This window comes from Chiloscyllium plagiosum, unplaced genomic scaffold (assembly GCF_037043375.1).
Source record: "Chiloscyllium plagiosum isolate Xiang-an unplaced genomic scaffold, Cpla_swu_hap1 HiC_scaffold_6, whole genome shotgun sequence".
Classification (NCBI taxonomy): Eukaryota; Metazoa; Chordata; class Chondrichthyes; order Orectolobiformes; family Hemiscylliidae; genus Chiloscyllium; species Chiloscyllium plagiosum.
Window position 1 is genome coordinate 15,266,647 of NW_028270144.1, and position 20,042 is coordinate 15,286,688.

The 20,042-nt window shown below is 40.1% G+C and overlaps 1 long non-coding RNA gene across 8 annotated transcripts in view; it reads right to left on the minus strand.

Annotated features, from left to right (window-relative positions):
- The window catches only part of LOC148149714 (uncharacterized), a 282,534-nt gene that overhangs the window by 234,448 nt on the left and 28,044 nt on the right, over positions 1–20,042 (minus strand). For 3 of the 8 annotated variants that reach the window (XR_015757398.1, XR_015757400.1, XR_015757399.1), the window contains exon 2: positions 5,216–5,500. The exons of the other annotated variants lie outside the window; for them this stretch is intronic. This is a non-coding gene — a long non-coding RNA (uncharacterized LOC148149714). The remainder of the gene's footprint in view (positions 1–5,215; positions 5,501–20,042) is intronic. 8 annotated transcript variants of the gene reach the window in all.

A 20,042-nucleotide genomic window follows, 5' to 3' on the forward strand; every position in this document is an offset into this window, starting at 1 on the left:
CTGAAAACAGTGGGTGCCCTGGAAGAGTATAGAAAATGCAAGTGATTGCTTAAAAAAATTAGGGCAGTAAAGAGGGAACATGAAAAAAAGACTAGCGAGTAGCATTAAGGAAAATCCAAAGATGTTGCATAAGTGTATTAGGAGCAAGAGAATAACCAGGCAAAATGTAGAGACTTTTATGGATGAAAGTAGAGACCTGTGACAATCCCTGATGTTGGGTCCTTTGCTGTTTTGTATGCAAATGATTTAGACATGAATGTAGGAGGTATGATCAGTAAGTTTGCAGATGACATGAACATTGTTGGTGATATAAAAAATGAGGAGGATGGCCTTAGACTACAGGATGATATATTGGTCAGATGGGTTGAACAATGATGAATGGAATTTTAGCCTGATAAGTGTGTGATCATACATTTGGAAAGATTAACAAGACAAAGGAGTACATTTAGTGTATAGGATGTACAGGACCCGAGGAAGAGGATCAGGTGGACTTTGGTGTGCATTGTGAAGATCATTGAAGGCAATAGGACAAGTTAATAATAGGGTAAGAATACATGTGGGATTTGCCTTTATTAATCAACACATTAAATTCAGGAGCAAGGAAGTTATGATGGAGCAGTATAAAATGTTAGTTAGGCCACAACTGAAATACTGTGTGTGGGATATGATCATACTGGAGTGGATGCAATGGGGATTCACCAGGATACTTCCTGGGCTGGAGCAACTTATTTAAGAAGATACACTATATAGGCTGACATTAGAACAGAGAAGGCTAAAGGGGGATCTGATCAGGTGTAAAAAGTCTGAGGAGCACAGGCGGGATAATTCTTCAGGATCTATGATATTCAGACTGAAGAAGAAAAAAATTATTATATACAATGGAAAGATGTTAAAACAGTGCATATATAAATATAGCATTTTAATGTGGCTCACAATTTTTAGAAGGCATATATCTGAAATTATTACTTTGTATAAAGACACATATAGTGGGTTTCCACTGCATCTATCTTAAAGCATTGCCATAAACTGCACCTCGATAGAAGGAGAAATGGTTCCGTTTAGTAGACGGGTCAACAACCACAATTTTCAGGTTGGGAACAGAAGGTTTACATTGGATTTGAGCAAAATGTTTTTCAACAAGAGGGTTGTGGGTGATTGGAAGTCACTGCTTAAAAGGATGGCAGAGATAGGAACCCTCAAGATATTTAATAATTATTGCAATGAACACTGGAAATGCCATACAAGTCTACAGGTAAAGTGCTGGAAAATGAGATCAGACTAAATGAGTGCTTAATGAATAACATTAGCACAATGGACTAAAGATCTTTCTTCCATATTATGACTCCCACATAAGATGATATTAAGCTGAAGATGAGTCAGTATTGGGACAATTCTTGTTCCTAATTTACTGAGAACTGGGTATCAGAAAAAATATAAACGTGGCAGGTTCACAAAAGAAACAATGGAAAGAGAATAAGATTTGCAGGAGTAAAGTACAATGTGTGGCAAAAAGAGACAGGGCTGGATTTTAAATATTTCTGGATACAAGATTTTCAGGAAAAATATAGTCAGTCAGAAAGGAGGAAGGATAACAGTGATTTTTAAGGAGAATATTAAGGTGTGAGTGAGGGAGGGTATCCCAGAGGAGTCAATGACATTTGGTTAATGTTAATCCCTTCACTTTGTAGGCAGCCCTCAGGACTGAGAATAAATTGCTTCCACTTCAGTTAGGTGGGTACTGAGATGGCTGACAAATCCAGAGTACAAACTTTAGATTCCGTCACATGCATGACTAATGGTATTTGGAGGATCAAATACATGAGCTGTTGGGATCTTTGTACATGTTCATCAAACGTTTGACTTCAGCTGTACTCCTGGTGAATTCACTAAATGTGATCAGTGCTTATCCAAATGAATCTTCTCCATAGGATGTTTGACCTATTCATGGATGCTTTGGAGACATCCAAAAGCATTTAAACTGTCTTCCATGGTCTCCTATCATTTCTGAGTCCCAAGTTAGGTAGTTGTTTTACAACTCAGGTGTTGGGCACTTGAATGACATGTGAAGCTGTTTTAAATGTGATTTTGATAGCATTTTGTTTCTGGGCAGATAGGAGATTGCTGTTGGATTGCCTTTCTATCCATCATGTTTGAAGGATCTGCAGAGGCAGTGCTGGTGGTACTTCTCCAGTGTTTTGACAAGACTATTGTAAACTGTTCACATCACCAAAACATATAGGAGCACAAAGATCACTGCAGACTAGTAAACCATAACCCTGTCATCAGTTTTGAGATCCTGATCCTCAAGAATTCTCTTCTTCAGTCAGCTGAGTTACCAGGACTTTAAGATAGATTACTTATAGTGTGGAAACAGGCCCTTCGGCCCAACAAGTCCACACCGACCCTCCGAAGAGCAACCCACCCAGACCCATTCCCCTACATTTACCCCTTCACCTAACTCTACAGGCAATTTAGCATGGCCAATTCACCTAACCTGCACATCTTTGGACTGTGGGAGGAAACTGGAGCACCTGGAGGAAACACGCGCAGACAAGGGGAGAATTTGCAAACTCCAAGCAGCCAGTTCCCTGAGGCAGGAATTGAACCTGGGTCTCTGGCACTGGGAGGCAGCAGTGCTAACCACTGTGCCACCGTACTGCCCAGTAAACACATCAATATGTTAAGAGAAGTAGGATGTCTTTAAATATGGGGTAGTTTCCAGAAGACTGACAAACTGACAACATTGTAGCCTTGATTATAAAATGGTCTAAGGATAAACTCAGCTTCTACAGGTTAGTTGGTATAACTCTGGTTGTGGAAAAGCTTTTAGAAATGACAAGGAAAACCAGTACAGATTTGTTAGAGGCACAGCATGTTTAACAAACTTGTTTCAGATTTCTGTTGAGGTAACAGAGAAGATTTGGTGAGGGTAATGCAATTGATGGGATGGAGATGGAAATTCTGAAGGCATTTGAAAAGTGATACCTCACAGACTTGCCAGCAAAGTCAAACCCATGGAATAAAAGGGACAGTGATAGTATAAATGCAAAGCTGGTTGAGTGGCAGGAAACTGACCTTAGTGATGACAGAGGGATGGAACATTTATAATTGTGTAGCCAGAGTTTGGCATTGGGGCAACAGTTATTCTTGATGTATATAGTAATAACCTAGACCTGGATGTTCACAGGAGAAAGTTGAACTTGAAGATGGTACAAAATTTGGAAGCATTACAAACTGTGAGGAAGATCATAACGTATATTAGTTGGACACAGATAGGCTAGTAGAACAGGTGAGCACATGGCAGATTAACTTTAATGCAGAGAACTGTGAAGTGATGCATTTTAAAAGGATGAATGAGGAGAAGAATTTTAAAAAAGGATATAATTCCAAAGTGGGTTCTGGAGCAGAGAGTTCCAGGGAAAATTGTGCAAACATGTTTAAAAGTGGCAGGGCTTTAATGTCTTTGCAAATAAAGAACAGAAGTTATAAGCTACGATGAACCTTTACAAAACGCTGGCCGGGGCTCGAAATTATTAATCAAACCACCAAGATCAATATCTGGATAATATGGTGCAGTAATAATAAGGCATAAAATAAAATGCTGAGGTAAGTGCATCCAACAAGATTGTAGAAGGTTAAAAAACACTCCATGGTTTCAAACAGAAATATGACAACCTGCTTCACTAACTTTCAAAAACTGATCTTTCTTCAGAGTTTCCATCGTTGCTGCATATTAACTGCAACTATTCACCAAGTTTGGAGTTTGGGACCATTTATTCAAGGAAGCATAGCATTTAAAGGGAGGGTGCCAATAGCATTATGTCCAACCTTTGGTGACTGAATTCTGATGTGTTCTGTGTACTTAGGAGAATGCACTATTTATCAATCTGGCACCCAAGTCTGTCTGAAGCTGCAATCATTTGTCCACTTATTTCCAGTGAAATGAAAAGTGAGAATCCTGTATAAGGTGCTGTTTCAGGAAAAATAACTTCCAATGTCATCAACCAGTTAAGTGAGGGAAAGAGCAGGACCAAAGGAACTCCCCAAGGCAGTCCTGCATAAGTGTTGTGACAGGGAGGTGAAAGGGCATTTACCCTCCTGTCACAACACATATATACAGGACTGCCTCAGGGAGTTTGTCTGAATGCACTCTGACCTGATCATTTGGAAAATGTAGAAAACACCTCAACAAGCTCAATTTTTCAAGAAAATGACTTTCCTTTTATCAGAAAGTAAGAAGTGCTGACATTCACTGATGGTTGCACAGTGCTCAATGCAATTTGAAACTTCCCAGAAAATGAATGAGTCCATTCCAATATGCAGCAAGACCTCACTAATACATTGGCTTGAGGTATGTGGTGCCATATTCACATCATGTCGGTGCCAGATAATAATTATCTCCAAGAAGACAGAGACTAAAACATTCTGTTATTATGCAACAGAATTACCATAATTGAATCCCCAACCATCAACATCTTGGGAGCTTACTATTAATCAGCAACTTAAATGCCGCAGTCACTTACATAGGGTGCTTGCAAGAGCAGATCAGAACCCAACTGTTCTGCAGTGTGACTTACCTTTTCACCATCTATAAGGCAAAATTTGGGTTTGCAATAGAATACACTATTGTTGCCTGAAGGAGTGCAGTTCCAACAGCAAAAAAGAAGGTTCGAGAACAAAGCAACCCACTTGATTGGTATTTCATCTCAAACACTAACTGCCTCAAGACTTTTGCAAATTGTTTCCAATATGCATTACATACAAGACAAACAACTTGCCAAAGCTTCTTCGACAGCACTGCCTCAACCATTTAGAAGGATAAAGACATAGGATTGGGGATAGTTGCAAGTTTCTGCCACGTCACACATCATCCTGATTTGGAGATATGGAGTCCTTATCATCACCAGATCAAAGTACTGGAAATTGCTCCCTAGCAACACTGTGGTATACCTGCATCAACCATAGCAGTTCAAGAAGGTATCTTACATCCCCTTCTCAAGGATAATTAGATTTAGCAACTAATGCTGGCCTTGCTATCAAAGTCCTCATCCTGTGAACAAATATATTAAGATAAAGGTTCCACATTTAATTCAATACCAGATGAAATGTAAAGTATGACTGGTTCAAATATGTTCTAGATATTCTGAGAGCAGATTTAGGTTGGAATTTGAATCCTGGTTAGTTTAAATGAGAAAAGGAGAAATTTCATACTCACTGTGATTTCTGCAAGCAATATTCCATTTGGCTGAAAGCAGACATTCAGTTGAGGTGGTACTTATATTCACAAGTAGTTTTGCTGCTTTTGCTCAGGTGGGAGAAATCAAAGTTTTATCCATGTTGGCAACTGACCTGATAAGACAGTCTGCATGAGCTGTTCAGATCTTCTCAGGACCTGTTAAAACTTCAGACGTTGACTTGCATCTGGGAATAAGGGTTGTGAGGATGGTAGTTCTGGCTGATTTCTCACTCACCTTCCTGTGTTGGTTCTGCCCTGAGGCTACTAGAGGGAGTGTGGCAATGGAGAGAAAGAACGTATTCTGAAGTTGTTATGTGAACGGGGAGAATAGGTACTACACCTTTAAACACTCAGCCCCTTCTATCCCCTACCACCCCATCTCCACTATGTCCTTCCCCTCATCCCCTCCATAGCTCTGCTCCTTCCCTCTGCATATGACCCCTCCCTCTCTCATTATCATTATTCCCACTCAGCTCCCTTTTTACTCCCTTCATCCAGTTTCAGTCCTTCAGCTCAGTCTAATTCTGCACAGAAACATTTGTTAGATTGACCTCACTTAACAGATCCCTTTTCTTTAACATATATGCTTGGTGAAAGTAGTTTTATTTGATGCTGCATTGATTTTGCTCCAAGGTTATCTCTCCTCATGTCCCACTGGAGCAGCATGAGAGTCATGTTGCTTGGTTAAGGTCAGTAAATGAGTGACTGAATGTTACTTTGGGGCAACGGGCAGATCAAGGATATGTAGAACCAAGGCATTAATGTCTGTGCACAATTTCTGTTGGATATTCTATACAAGTAAATGATCGACAGATTCTTATCTCATCTTTCATTGTTGACAGTTTCCCCCAGGAGAATCTGTGTGCACATCTAATAACTGAAAATAATCTCAGCATGAATGCCAACACAAAAGTCACCCTCTTCTCAATGTGCAGCATCCCTTATTTGTACAGTGTAGATACTTGGAATACAGGTAGGAACATGCTGCTAAATACACTGTTGACTGGCATAGCCATTAATTATCATCAGGCTCAATCCCCAGACTAAGTACAAGGTGGAGAAAACTGCTAAGAAGTGCGATTTAGCATTTCTGGAGCTTTGCTAGGACAGTACAGCATACCCAGTGACTGAGGTAGGTGCAGCTTGGCTGGACTATTTACATGATGTGAGGGAACGATGTGACCTGGAGTTTCATTTTTCTTTGGAAACGCTTATTCCATGTCTGGAGCACTAAAATCCACTGCCTGAGGTTCCGTGGAGTTCTGGAGAAGGACCTGGCAACAAATTTTACATTTAATTTATCCACCTCACACACCAAAATTTAAACTTATGTGATATATTCTGATTAATAGCTGCCATCAATAGCTCTAAGTATAGCTGGTCAGAGCTTCTGCTTAATTCTCCCATCTTTTAAGCACTGTTTCTGCTGGAAAAGAGGGGCATGCACCCTCGGTCTTTTAAATCCAGGTGATCTGGGCTGTTCAGATGCAATGTATCATTGATGTGCATGGGAGGACACCCAGACCAAAGCTACTCCGTGGGCAGCACATATGGTCTGGAATGAATAGATTTTCAATTCAAATTTTAGGTGAAAGCTTTGGTCACTGTATTCCAGCTTCCAAAGAACTCTACACAGTTGGAGTGTTAATACTGTGCGAGTGCCGCTCTGACCAAGACATCATCTTTTGGAGGAAATATTAAACAAGGCCCAACATGCCCTCTCAGATAAATGCAAAAGCTTCCAACATACAATTTGAAGAAAAACATAGGTGTCCTTCTTTGTGCTCCAACCAATATTTATCTCTCAAGCAACATCATTAAAAATTATTTGGTCATTGCTGTTGTGGCAGCTTAACATGATTCATTCACTATAATCAACAGAAGTACTTAATTGGCTATAAAGTGCTTTGAGATGCGCTGAGATCGTCGAAAGTACAATATAAATACAAGTCTCAGATTTTTTTCATTAGTTAATCTAGTATGAACTTTAATAATCAACATGTTGTACCCCATTATACTGATGTTTCTTTGTAACAGCTCTTTCTTTGATTTCCACAGCACACATTCTCTCAAGAAGTATGGTGCTGTGTTCTTCAGATGTCCACCCTTACAGAGTTTTATGACCCAAGGGTTTCTATTTACAGTAATTTTCTTAATGGATTAACATAGGTTCATGATACAATGCCATAGACACTTCAGATTGGCTGATATTCAATAATGATTACAGTTTTAACAGAACAAAACAACTAATGTATTAAATGTAATTAGACAAAGATATGAATCACCAACATTTATTCTCAACTATGGAATACAACATGAATTTCAAATGAATAAAAATAAAACTACTTAATTAATCCAGGCTACAGTTTTAATATATAACTGGATCACGCTGTGTAATTAATGAGTGTGTTTGATCCTACAATGTTTTATAATGATACATGGTGTTATAACATTACCCACCATGTGCAATTCCATTAACTCACAGAAATCTAGCTATTCCTCATTCATCCACCTTTGAACCCAACCTGTTGCATATAAATTATACCAGAAATGTGGCCAAATATACTACCCCAAATCCTTGCCTTCCGCCAATGCCAGTAATTCTCTAAGAAGCACCACCAGAGTGGTGGTGAGAATGCCTAGAATAGTGTTGGAAGAATGCCCATGTCATGTTTAAAGGACTAAGACCCTGTTGCAGCTAACCATACCTGGCCAAATAAATTATATATCAGTTTATTTTGGGACTGAGTGAATTCATTAATTTTGAAAAGGGAAATTTTGGATAGCCTTAATAGATTTTCTGACTAGCAAAATTTATGATTATTCCCATTCCAGGTCCTCCAGAGTGTTGACACCATAATGATCCTTCTTGCTACTTGTTACCATGCAGACAAGAGAGCAGACAAGGGAGGGCATACAGGAAAACCTTAGCATCAATCAGGGTAATTGAGTTTTGGCGATTTGAGAGGTACTGAATGACAGGCCTACAAAAATACAAACCATGAAGCTCTTCCTCACACTCACCTTTATTTCATGTCTCAAATCTTAAATCTGTGTTTCTTTGTTCTTGTACAATGAACTAATGGGAACATCATTTCTTGATCTATCTTAGCTAAGACTGTAATAATCTTGTACACCTTTAGGACCTTGATCCAAGGAGAAGAACCCCACTTTTCTAACTTAATCTTGTGGCTACTCCCCCATTTTGTGGGACCATTCTGGTAAATTTCCTCTGTAGTCTTTGAACTTGCTTCCGAAAGGATTCCTGCACCAGCTAAGGTCACCATTTAGGTTCTGTCTTCTCAACGTCTCCCCTTGCCTGAGGCATGGTGATGCTCAAGTTAAACCAGCACCAATTGCCCCTTTCTAACAAGAGAGCAGCCCTATGGTCTTCTGGGACTCTAGTGACTTTTCCTAAAACAAGATGATGAAGACTGCATAAACTGAGAAATTCCTCTCTGAAATATCTAGAAACACAGAATGCCTGCAATATTTACTATTTTGTAGGAAATATCTCTGTCCCAGATAGAAACAAGTTCAGCTCTTGCTTGAAGGAACTCAAGAAAATGTGTATGCATGTGGTATTTGGAATCTATTAATTTGGGGAGGCTGTTGTGGTGCAGTTCAAGCTGTCCAGGATATTTATTGGAAGGATTCATAGATGGATAATAAACTTGGTTGATTGTATTATGAAGATAGTCACTGTCTACCAGATAAGATGGAAGACTATTTGAGAGATTGCCTATTCACTAGGAAAAGATCTACCTGTACACATTTAAATTAGATCTGGCTTACATAAAATTATAACCACCCCTGGTCCTTCTTAACATTTTTAATTGAAACAAACTCTCAACTGAAACATAATTTATTCCCCTCAATATGTTTTGAGCTTCGACCAGATCAGTTAAAGCATTTTTGTTAAAAATGTCGAAAATTTTGAGTCAATTTTTTTTTAGCCAGTTTTCAATCCAGTTCAACATATTACCTCCAATAGCAAATGCTTCAGTCTTGTAGTGAAAACTTGGAACTAGAGCTCTAACAGCATCATGGGTGTAACTGCATCAATTGAACTTCAGAATTTCAAGAAGGTGACTCACTTCCACCTTCTCAGGAGTGATAGGGACCAGCAGCTGGGCACTTCTTTAAAATTCTTTAATAGACTTGAGAAAACAATTTTATCTTTGTAGACTTGCCTAATTGTATTCTGATCCTACAAGTGCCTTAAGACCACAAGCCTTAGGAGCAGAAATTAGACCATTTAGCCCGTAAAATCTGCTCTGCCATTCAATCATGGCTGGTAAGTTTCTCAATCTCATTCTCCCGCTTCCTCCCCATGATACTCAAGAGCCTTTCTATCTCAGTTTTAAATATACTTAATGACCTGGCCTCCATAGACTTCTGTAGCAATGAATTCTATGGATCATCATTGTCTGGCTGAAGAAGTTTCTCCTTATCTCCATTCTAAAAGGTCTTCCCTTTACTCTAAGTGTGCTATTGCTGGATCCCAATAAACGTTTTTAGTATTTTCCCTATTATTAATGTCAAGCATTGTTCCTTCCTTCTTGGGTGCTGAGCATTTATTTGGCAATAGTGCTGCCTCCAAAATATTTAACAGCTTAGTTAACCAAGAATCTGAGATCATGGGTTGAATAAAGCTGGTGATAGTAATTATACAGTTGGATTCCCTTGTTTTTAGGTAAATGCTTTCATTCATTGAATTGGAATGTAATCATTGACTGAAGAATTAGCCATTGTCGAGGATCTCAACAATGGCAAGGAATATGACCCCTGGTCTTATTGCACAACCTGATGCAGTTCAGTTTAGAGTTTGCAGTGCCTTTTTGTAGCATTGATTGCATTATTTGGATGTGATATTTAGATGGAAGGAGTGAAGTTGACAGGAAGATTTTACAATATCAAGCACAGATTATTGTGGCTTGCCACAGGCTGAAGACTTCAATAATTTACAAAGACCTCTTCCTTGAAATCCACGCAGTGTCACACTTGTGTAAGTCTCTATTTTCTGGTTTTGAATGTTAAGTATGCTTTATAAATGCAAGTTGTTGTTAGTAGTGGCCATGAGGTGGTGAAAACTCAAATAGCCTGTAGGCTGTAGTTGGAGATTAAGGAGAATCTGATTTCAATGAACCATTTCTTGTGTTAAGGCCACAAACTTGATGCAGCAATCTGTCTGATAGAAAGATCACAGATAATGACCATTATATTGAGCTGGCACCCACATGAAAGAACAGGCATGTGAATAGTAAAGGAAAGATAAAATAAATTACCTGCCACAGCACAGCTAGTGTTGCTCTTATTGTTAAACAAACTATCCAATCGTATTATCTGAATTGAGAGTTGCCACTGTACCTACTGAACAGTGAATATACAAGAGAATATAAAAGGAAAGATTCTGATTTTTTTAAAAAATCATAGAACCCTTTGAATGAACAGCAAGCATACTATTACTGTCAACTCTTCCTGGTTGGGTTTCACAAAATTGTATCTTTCCTATCCTGAAGATGTGTACTTCTGTGCAAAACTGCATTATTACCTTGTATGTTAGCTGTAGCTCAGTGGCATTACTCTTACCTCTGAATCAGAAGATGTGGGTTTGACCTCTATTCAATACAATGAACTGATAATCCAGGCTAACGTTCCACAGCAATACTGAAGGTTTCTGCACTGTTTAACCATCTGTCTTTTCAATGATAGGTTAACTCAAGACCCTGTCTGTCCTCTCAGGCTGATGTAAAATATCCCATGGTACCATTTGAAGATGGTCAGAGGAGTTCTCCTTAGTACCAGCAATAATTCTCAAAGAACATCACTAAAACTTTTAGGACCTTGTGTGAAATTCAGAGTGTTACCACATTTCCTATATGGAAGTAGCTCATTGCCATTAAAGTGTTTTAATGTATCCTGTGGTCATGAAATTTTTATAGTTTTCCTTTGTGGTACTGATTGATAGGGAGTGGATGTGGGATATTTCTGAGCCGTTGTCATCACAGTCTTGTCATCAGTATTTAAGCCCTATCCTGTGGGGTTTCATAAGCCACATTGGCTCAACATTGCTGTTACTGGATCATTCATTCAGAAGGGTCAAGAGACTTGTGTGCTGTGTGTGATATTGTGCCTCTAATTCCTGGATGGCAGGTATTACATGACTTCATGAGTGCTGATCAGATGAGTGGCTTAAAAGAGAAAACAGTTTTATTAAAGACTCTTATATAGACACTGCTGCCTTATGGAAATATGCATATCATAAGGTTCATTTACTATGAGACTTTCAAACATTTAGTTACCTGAGTAGGTGGCTGACATAAGGTGGATGGTAAAATGTCACCATTTTTCAGCAAAGGGCAGAGAGCAATCTGCAAATTAAAATCTGCAATCTGTGGGATGAACTGTGGGCCATTTCCCAAATATACTTTAAACCTGAATCATTTCCAATCATTACCTTTATGAACCTCATTAAAGACTGTACCATATGTAGTGGGACCTTCAGCCAGGACTTAGATGTCATAAACCTTGCCTTCTAGAAACTGAGCAGGTGAATAATTATCTTTGAAGAATACTTTAGAGAATATGAATTGAAGCAGAACGCATAAGACACATGCAGGACATTCTACACATTTACAGAAAGACAAGTTGCCAGTTTGAGGACAGGAATATGACATGTCAGCACCCTGTCTTCTTGTTTCTGCCAAATTAAGTTTAGAGAGGAGCTCCTATGCTTTAATCTCACTTTTCAATGCCAATTGAGGCCCTAATGTTGGAAATAAATTACCGTTTAAGGCCTCCAAATGCTGCCTCTTATATTAACCCAACACCAGTGGCCTTTCCAGATAAGGTGTGTCTCTTACTGGCTGCTCAGTTGGTAGGCTAAACCCCTGATACCTCCATAATATTCCTTGCCCCCATCAACTAGTCATTTTCTGCTCCCTGTGTAGGGATTATTCCTCAAGGAAGAACAAAATTCATTTTGGAAATCGTGCTACAGCACCCATCCTATTACATTCACTTTCAAGAGTGGGGACATGGGATTAAGGAAGAGCACGGCACCTTGACATTTTGGTGCCTTTTTGTCCTGCAGTTTATGAAGATTGGCTGTTAGTGCACCTCTCGGAAGCAATGAGATGTTGAATGGTGTGTTAGTGCACCTCTCGGAAGCAATGAGATGTTGAATGGTGTGTTAGTGCACCTCTCGGAAGCAATGAGATGTTGAATGGTGTGTTAGTGCACCTCTCGGAAGCAATGAGATGTTGAATGGTGTGTTAGTCCAACTCACAGAAGCAATGAGATGTTGAATGGTATGTGGAGGGGAGATATTTTCTAATTGACTTATTCAGAGTTGCCAGTATGGACAGGATTTAGAGTACCATGTGGGGAAGGGTAACTTTGGAGGGGTGATTATCACCCTGGCCTATCTGCAAGAAAACTCACCAGATCAAGCAGCAGTTAGGGTACTTGAGTGCTGTCCAATAAGCTTTGCAGCCTCTTCTGTGAGGGATCTGAAGAACCTTCTGGAAGCCCAGGCATTGGAGCCATGAAGAGCTGCACCGGGAAACAGGTATGCATGGTTTTTGGGGAATCATAAGGAAGTATTGTGAGGAAAGGGGAATTGGCAGTTGGTGGCAAGGACAGGGTAGTAGCTTTCATTGGTCATGCTCCTGTTCCAGATTCAGTGCAATGGAGGTCCTCCTCAATTTGGCAGTTCTGGTTAGTCAACCTGATTTACCAGACATTAACTATGAGCAAAAATATTCAGCCCCTTGAGCCTGCTCTGCCCCTTCACGAAGATCACAGCTGATCCATTTGTATTCCAAATTCCATATTCCCATCTACCCTAATAACCTTTAATACCCTTGCTTGAAAAGAATCTTGAAGGAGTAATGGTCGCCATTAACAGTTTTTCTTTTCCTCCAGCTTACTATTCTATTTTCTGCTGTGTGCACAAATGCTGTTCTCTCTCTCTGAGCTCCATCTCCACCTATCGTTCAGTGCCTGGGGATGATTCAGCACCCAGGTAATAAAAGTGAAAGCTATTTGGTTGCACTAGCTTTCTTGTCTTTCATGCAGCTCTTGTCATTCCCAGGATAAAATGGTGCCTTACTCTTGACTCAACTATTCTACTAGGGTTAGCACTTGAGCCCAGTAATGGGAACATTCCTAACCAATTACGAGACCAAACTACTTATGAGTGTGGGTAGTGTGAATGTAGGATTATCCCTGCAGGTCTGATTACTTGTGAAATTCACTTGTGCTTCCACCATGGAAAAAAAATATTTATTTCAACTAGTTGAGCAACGAATATCCACTATTATTGTACATCATGAGGGTGTGTTGCTAAATCTGTTTGGATTCACCAGAAGTTGAAACTTTATTGCTGGAACAGCACAGCAGGTCAGGCAGCATCCAGGGAACAGGAGATTCGACGTTTCAGGCACAGGCCCTTCTTCAGGGTTCCTGAAGAAGGGCCTGTGCCCGAAACGTCGAATCTCCTGTTCCCTGGATGCTGCCTGACCTGCTGTGCTGTTCCAGCAATAAAGTTTCAACCTGGATTCACCAGAATGAAATCAAAGCTGAAATGGAAGGATAAATTGAGAGGGTAGGTTGCATAGAGTTTGGTTGTATTCCCTTGAAAATATAGTATTAAAAGGTGATCTAATTGAGATGCTTGAGATGATTAAAGGATTCAATAAAGTAGATCGAGAGGATCTGTTTCTCTTGAGGCTGTGGCTGTCAGTGGTGTTAGGGGAGATGATGGCGGTATGGGAAGTGGAGGAGGTGAGCAGTTGGATTGAGGTGGTCAATCCACCACAAGGAGGAATAATGTTAAAATTAAAGCTAGGTCATTCAGGGGTGGTGTCAGAATGCACTTTTCACAGAAAACATGTCATTCTGGAAATCTCTTCCCAAAGAGCTGTTGAACTGAGTGATCAACTGGAAATATCAAAACTAAGATTGACGGATGTTTGTTGGTTAAGGATGTTATTAATGGTGATGGAACTAAGATGAGATGGAGTTAAGATTCAGACCAGCATGATCTAATTGACAGCCTTCCTCCCATTCCTCCGAAAATTACTTGCTGCCACCAACTGTTCCACAGAAACAGCAAATGTCTGCTCATTAATGCATTAAAGATAAGCTCAGTTCACCTATATTCACTGACATTCTCGTTATTTACCTGCTGTTGAAGCCTTCATCTATCTTTGTTACCTGAAAACCTGCCTATTCTTCTGATTCACTCCCCTCCAGAGTTCAGGTTTATTCTTCATGAATTTGAACTTATCCAAAACCCTACTGTCCATGTTCTAATTCACACCAGATCTCACTTACTCTTCTTACCTGGTTTTCTGACTGATATTGGCTCCGAGTTAATCAGTGTCTCAATTTTGACAGTTTCACTCTGTTTTACAAACATTGTCCCTCACTTTTTTCCATAATCTCCCACAGCCCCACAACTCTCCAAGATATCTGTATTTATCTAATTCCAGCTTCATTAACACCTCAGATTATAGCTGCTCCTCCACTGAAGACCATGTTTACAGTTATTCATACACTAAACACTGGAACTGCTTCCCTAAACCTCTCTGGCTATCTGTTCTCCCTTCTCCTTTAATGTTCCCCTTAATAACTTTCTCTTTGAGCATGCCTTGACCAGTTGTCTAAATATTGCCCTCTGTGGTTCGGTATCAACCTTATTACTCCTATGAAGCACCTTGAAGCATTTTAAAAATATTAAAAGACCCAAATATATTCAAGCTGTTATATTCTTGCTAGGGAGGTATATGTAGAATAAGGGGAATATTCCACATAGGGCTGACCGAATAATCTGACTTTTAGAACAGTCCTGAATTTAGTGGTCAAGTCTCGAGGATTATTGCTTGCAGAGTAACTAATAAAAAAAAGTCTGTGTGCCTCTGAAGTCTTCAGAGCTGAGAATGACGTGAGTGCCATTGGATGGAACCCAAACTATCAATGACTTCTGAGAAATGACGAAGGACAAATGGCAACAATCCCACCCTACTTGGACTGAAGGGTTCAGAGATGAAACAGCCTAATTAGTTTTGGCGTAAATGATACTCCTAATTCAAAACCACTTACATTATTTGATCATTCTATACTTTTTCTGCAAAGTGCACCTTTACGGTATCAATAGACTGTAACTCTAACCCAAGGATAAAAACGATCCCATTTCTCAGATCTCTAAAATGTATTCACTTGCTTTTAGAAACCATTAGAAGTGTTGATATCATCAAGCAAAACTTCATTGGATCTTTGCCAAACTTTAATACCTGATCGGAATGGAACGGTAACAGCAGGAAACTCCCAAAACGTCTGCCGAGAATTGTTTAAGTCATGTTGACTCTTTCTAGATTACAGAGTGAGCTGTTTGGTCATCTGCAGTCCTGGTTGTCCTGTTTCTGATTACTTCATTACAATTGGAAAAGTAAGGTCAGCTATGTAACCAGAAATGAAGATCTCCTATTCCCCTTTGGCTGAGGAGTGACTCCTGCAGTGTCACCATTATTTTCTCCACTGTTATCGGTTTATCTCAGACTCTGACTGAATGGTGCTGAATATTGTGCAATCATTGGCAAAAATGCTGGACTTCACTTACTAAGGGTATTGTAGGTCAAACTACAGTATGTGGACTGCGGCAGTCCAAGAAGGCAGCTCACTATCATCTTCTCAAGGGCAAGTAGGAATAGGCAATAAATGTTGACCAGCCGTGGATGCCCACCTACCATGAGTGAATTAAAATGAAATTGCAATAATTTCCAAAAGCTGGAGAGAGCTCTAACTTTCTAAAACCCAATCCTCCATGTTCCCTGATTGATCTTTGCTGTTGCAATCTATCCCAATCTCAGTTCAGAATGTTGAGGAGTCTGAACATCCAAAAAGCAAATACGTATCAGGGAAACAGTGCAAGAAGCGAACAGTATAATGTGGTGAGATAATGGTGCATATTTTCCCACATGTGACTCTTTCTAATGAGTCTATTTAGACTAGTTTAATGTAATCTAATTAGACTAAATCCCGAATGCAGAGGAGCTGATTTTGCTTCTGGAGAAGATAGTTTTGAAGGACTTACGGTAAGGACAAAAGGGTAACTAGGGTGAGAATAGGGCCCCTCAAAGATCAGCAAGGCAGCCTTTGTGATGAGCTGCAGTAAATGGGGGAGATACTAAATGAGTATTTTGCATCAATATTTACTGTGGAAAAGGATATGGAAGATATAGACTGTAGGGAAGTAGATGGTAACACCTTGCAAAATGTTTAAATTACAGAGGAGGAAGTGCTGGATGTCTTGAAACACATAAAGGTGGATAAATCCCCAGGACCTGATCAGGTGTACCTGAGAACTCTGTGGGAAGCTGGAGAAGTGATTGCTGGGCCTCTTGCTGAGATATTTGTATCATCGATAGTCACAGGTGAGGTGCCAGAAGACTGGAGGTTGGCTAACGTGGTGCCACTGTTTAAGAAGGGTGGTAAAGACAAGCCAGGGAACTATAGACCAGTGAGCCTGATGTCAGTGGTGGGCAGGTTGTTGGAGGGATTCCTGAGGGACAGGATGTATATGTATTTGGAAAGGCAAGGACTGATTCGGGATAGTCAACATGGCTTTGTGCGTGGGAAATCATGTCTCACAAACTTCATTGAGTTTTTTTGAGGAAGTAACAAAGAGGATTGATGAGGGCAGAGTGGTAGATGTGATCCAGATGGACTTCAGTAAGGTGTTCGGCAAGGTTCCCCATGGGAGACTGATTAGCAAGGTTAGATCTCATGGAATACAGGGAGAACTAGCCATTTGGATACTGAACTGGCTCAAAGGTAGAAGACCTTTGGAGGGTAGTTTTTCAGACTGGAGGCCTGTGACCAGTGGAGTGCCACAAGGATTGGTGCTAGGTCTTTTACTTTTTGTCATTTAAATAAATGATTTCAATGCGAGCATAAGAGGTACAGTTAGTAAGTTTGCAGATGACACCAAAATTGGAGGTATAGTGGACAGCGAAGAGGGTTACCTCAGATTACAACAGGGTCTTGACCAGATGGGCCAATGGACAGAGAAGTGGCAGATGGAGTTTAATTCAGATAAATGCGAGGTGCTGCATTTTAGGAATGCAAATCTTAGCAGGACTTATACACTTAATGGTAAGGTCCTATGGAGTGTTGCTGAACAAAGAGACCTTGGAGTGCATGTTCATAGCTCCTTGAAAGTGGAGTCGCAGGTAGATAGGATAGTGAAGAAGGTGTTTGGTATGCTTTCCTTCATTGGCCAGAGTATTGAGTACGGGGTTGGGAGGTCATGTTGCGGCTGTTCAGGACATTGGTTACGCCACTATTGGAATATTGAGTGCAATTCTGTTCTCCTTCCTATTGGAAAGATGTTGTGAAACTTGAAAGGGTTCAGAAAAGATTTACAAGGATGTTGCCAGGGTTGGAGTATTTGAGCTAGAGGGAGAGGCTGAACAGGCTGGGGATGTTTTCCCTGGAACATCGGAGGCTGAGGGGTGACCTTATAGAGGTTTACAAAATTTTGAGGGGCATGGATAGGGTCTTTTCCCTGGGGTCGGGGAGTCCAGAACTAGAGGGCATAGGTTTAGGGTGAGAGGGGAAAGTTATAAAAGAGACCTAAGGGGCAACTTTTTCACACAGTGGGTGGTACGTGTATGGAATGAGCTGCCAGAGGAAGTGGTGGAGGCTGGTACAATTGCAACATTTAAGAGGCATCTGGATGGGTATATGAATAGGAAGGGTTTGGAGGGATATAGGCTGGGTGCTGGTAGGTGGGGCTAGATTGGGTTGGGATATCTGGTTGGCATGGATGGGTTGGACCGAAGGGTGTGTTTCCGTGCTGTACATCTCTATGACTCTATGACTGAGATTAATGACATATATGATGAGTGGACTGCACAGCCAATTATTCAGATCTGTCTTAGTAATACCTGACATTTGATGTGGAATTTATAGCTTATAATAAACCGCCACTTGCCAGTTCATTAATATTAACCTAATTCCAGGTTTTAGCATACAGTGGTAATCCTAAAGGGTATTTAGTTTGCTTTTTTTTTACTCTTGTATGGCAAGAATTCTTCTCTAAACCAGAAAGCATAAAAGATCACATATCTGCTTCCTGGTTAAGAAACACAGGACAGACCAATCATCGCTGCCAAGGACATGACTCCTGTACAGAAATTTCTAATAAGTACATGAATAAGAAATGTTTGGAGGCATGGGCCAAACACGGGCAGGTGGAACTAGTTTAGTTTGGGATTGTGTTCAGCATGGGCTGATTGGACCAAAGGGTCTGTTTCTGTGCTTTATGATTCTAGGACTCCATGTTTGAATCTCATGAATCATATGTAAACATCTCACTGAGGAAAGGTTAGTAATAGATTCTCAAGAAAGAGAAAATTGACATTGGTCAAGAGCAAGATTGTCAAAGTGATCCATACCTGTTAATCTTCTTCAGGCAGAAAAGACAGCTGGTATGTTGGTTAGTTCAACAATAAAGACAAGAGAAAGGGAAGAAGGCTGGTGACAGTACAGACGAGGTAGTACTGTCCCTGGGGCAGAAATCAGCTTAGTGTGTCGATTCATCCTCTATGAAAAGTAAGTCATCTTCCCTTGTTGTATGCTTTACCTGTCTATTTACTGTATGCATCATAGTTAAATTATTTAAAAAGCCAGAAAAGTCACAGGACCCAGAACATTTATTCCCATTCTCTCCAAAAATGTTGATAAATCTGTTGAGTTTCTTCAGCAATTTCTGTTTTTGTTTCAGATAGAAATGGTTGCTTTTTCATAAACTACCAACGCACTATTCTAAATACACTTACAGCTCGGACCATTTTTGCATAATTTTGATTCCCAAACTTAAATTTTATAAGTGATATCTGAAGTGGGATCACAATGATAGGTTTGAGACTTGAGAGCAGTCCATATCGATCTTGGATGCAAACTGGATGAGCAAAGGCAGGAGTTGCAATGGCATTGATTATTACAGGGAGCAATGGAGAGTAAGTCTGAACTTCTAAATGATTAAGATTAGCTTGTAATTGAAAATACTTCCCCACATAACCATTTAGGTCATTGAATATATTTAAGAAGGAGATAGTTAGGTTCTTGATTGTCAAGGGATCAAGGGTTATGGGAAGAGAACAGGAGAGTGGGGTTGAGAAACTTATCCACCATGATTGAATGGTGGAGGAGACTCGATGGGCTGAATTCCTGCTCCTATGTCTTATGGTCTTATAAGATTCTCTCACTAAACCGTATCGACTTCCTCACACAAATGTTACTCTCATACTACAAACACTTGCCACATTTGCCAAATTTAGTCTTCATGTCAAGAATTCTCACCTCACCTCTGGAATTCAGCTGTTGTGCCATGGTTGGACCGAGATTGTAAATATCTCTGCAGACTGCTTGCTTTCAGTGGAACCCAAACTGAGCATTAGTAAGCAGATGATTTGTCAGTAAGTAGCACTTGATAGCACCATCAACAACTACTTCTGACAATACGCTATGATTCGATTCAAGCTGATGAGCTGGTAATTGGCCAGGTTGTATTTTACTTGTTTTGTTGATAGGATGTGCTGAGGCTATCTGACGCTTCCTAAGGTAAATGCTAGTGTTGCAGTTCTATCTGAAGCAGCTCAGCTAATAATGTGCCTGACCCAAAAGCACACATTTTCATCACTATAGTCAGCTGTGCCTAGTGCCTTTTGCCATTTCTTGTTCCCACATGAAGTGAATCAGATAGCCTGAATACTGATATCTGTGATGATAGAGA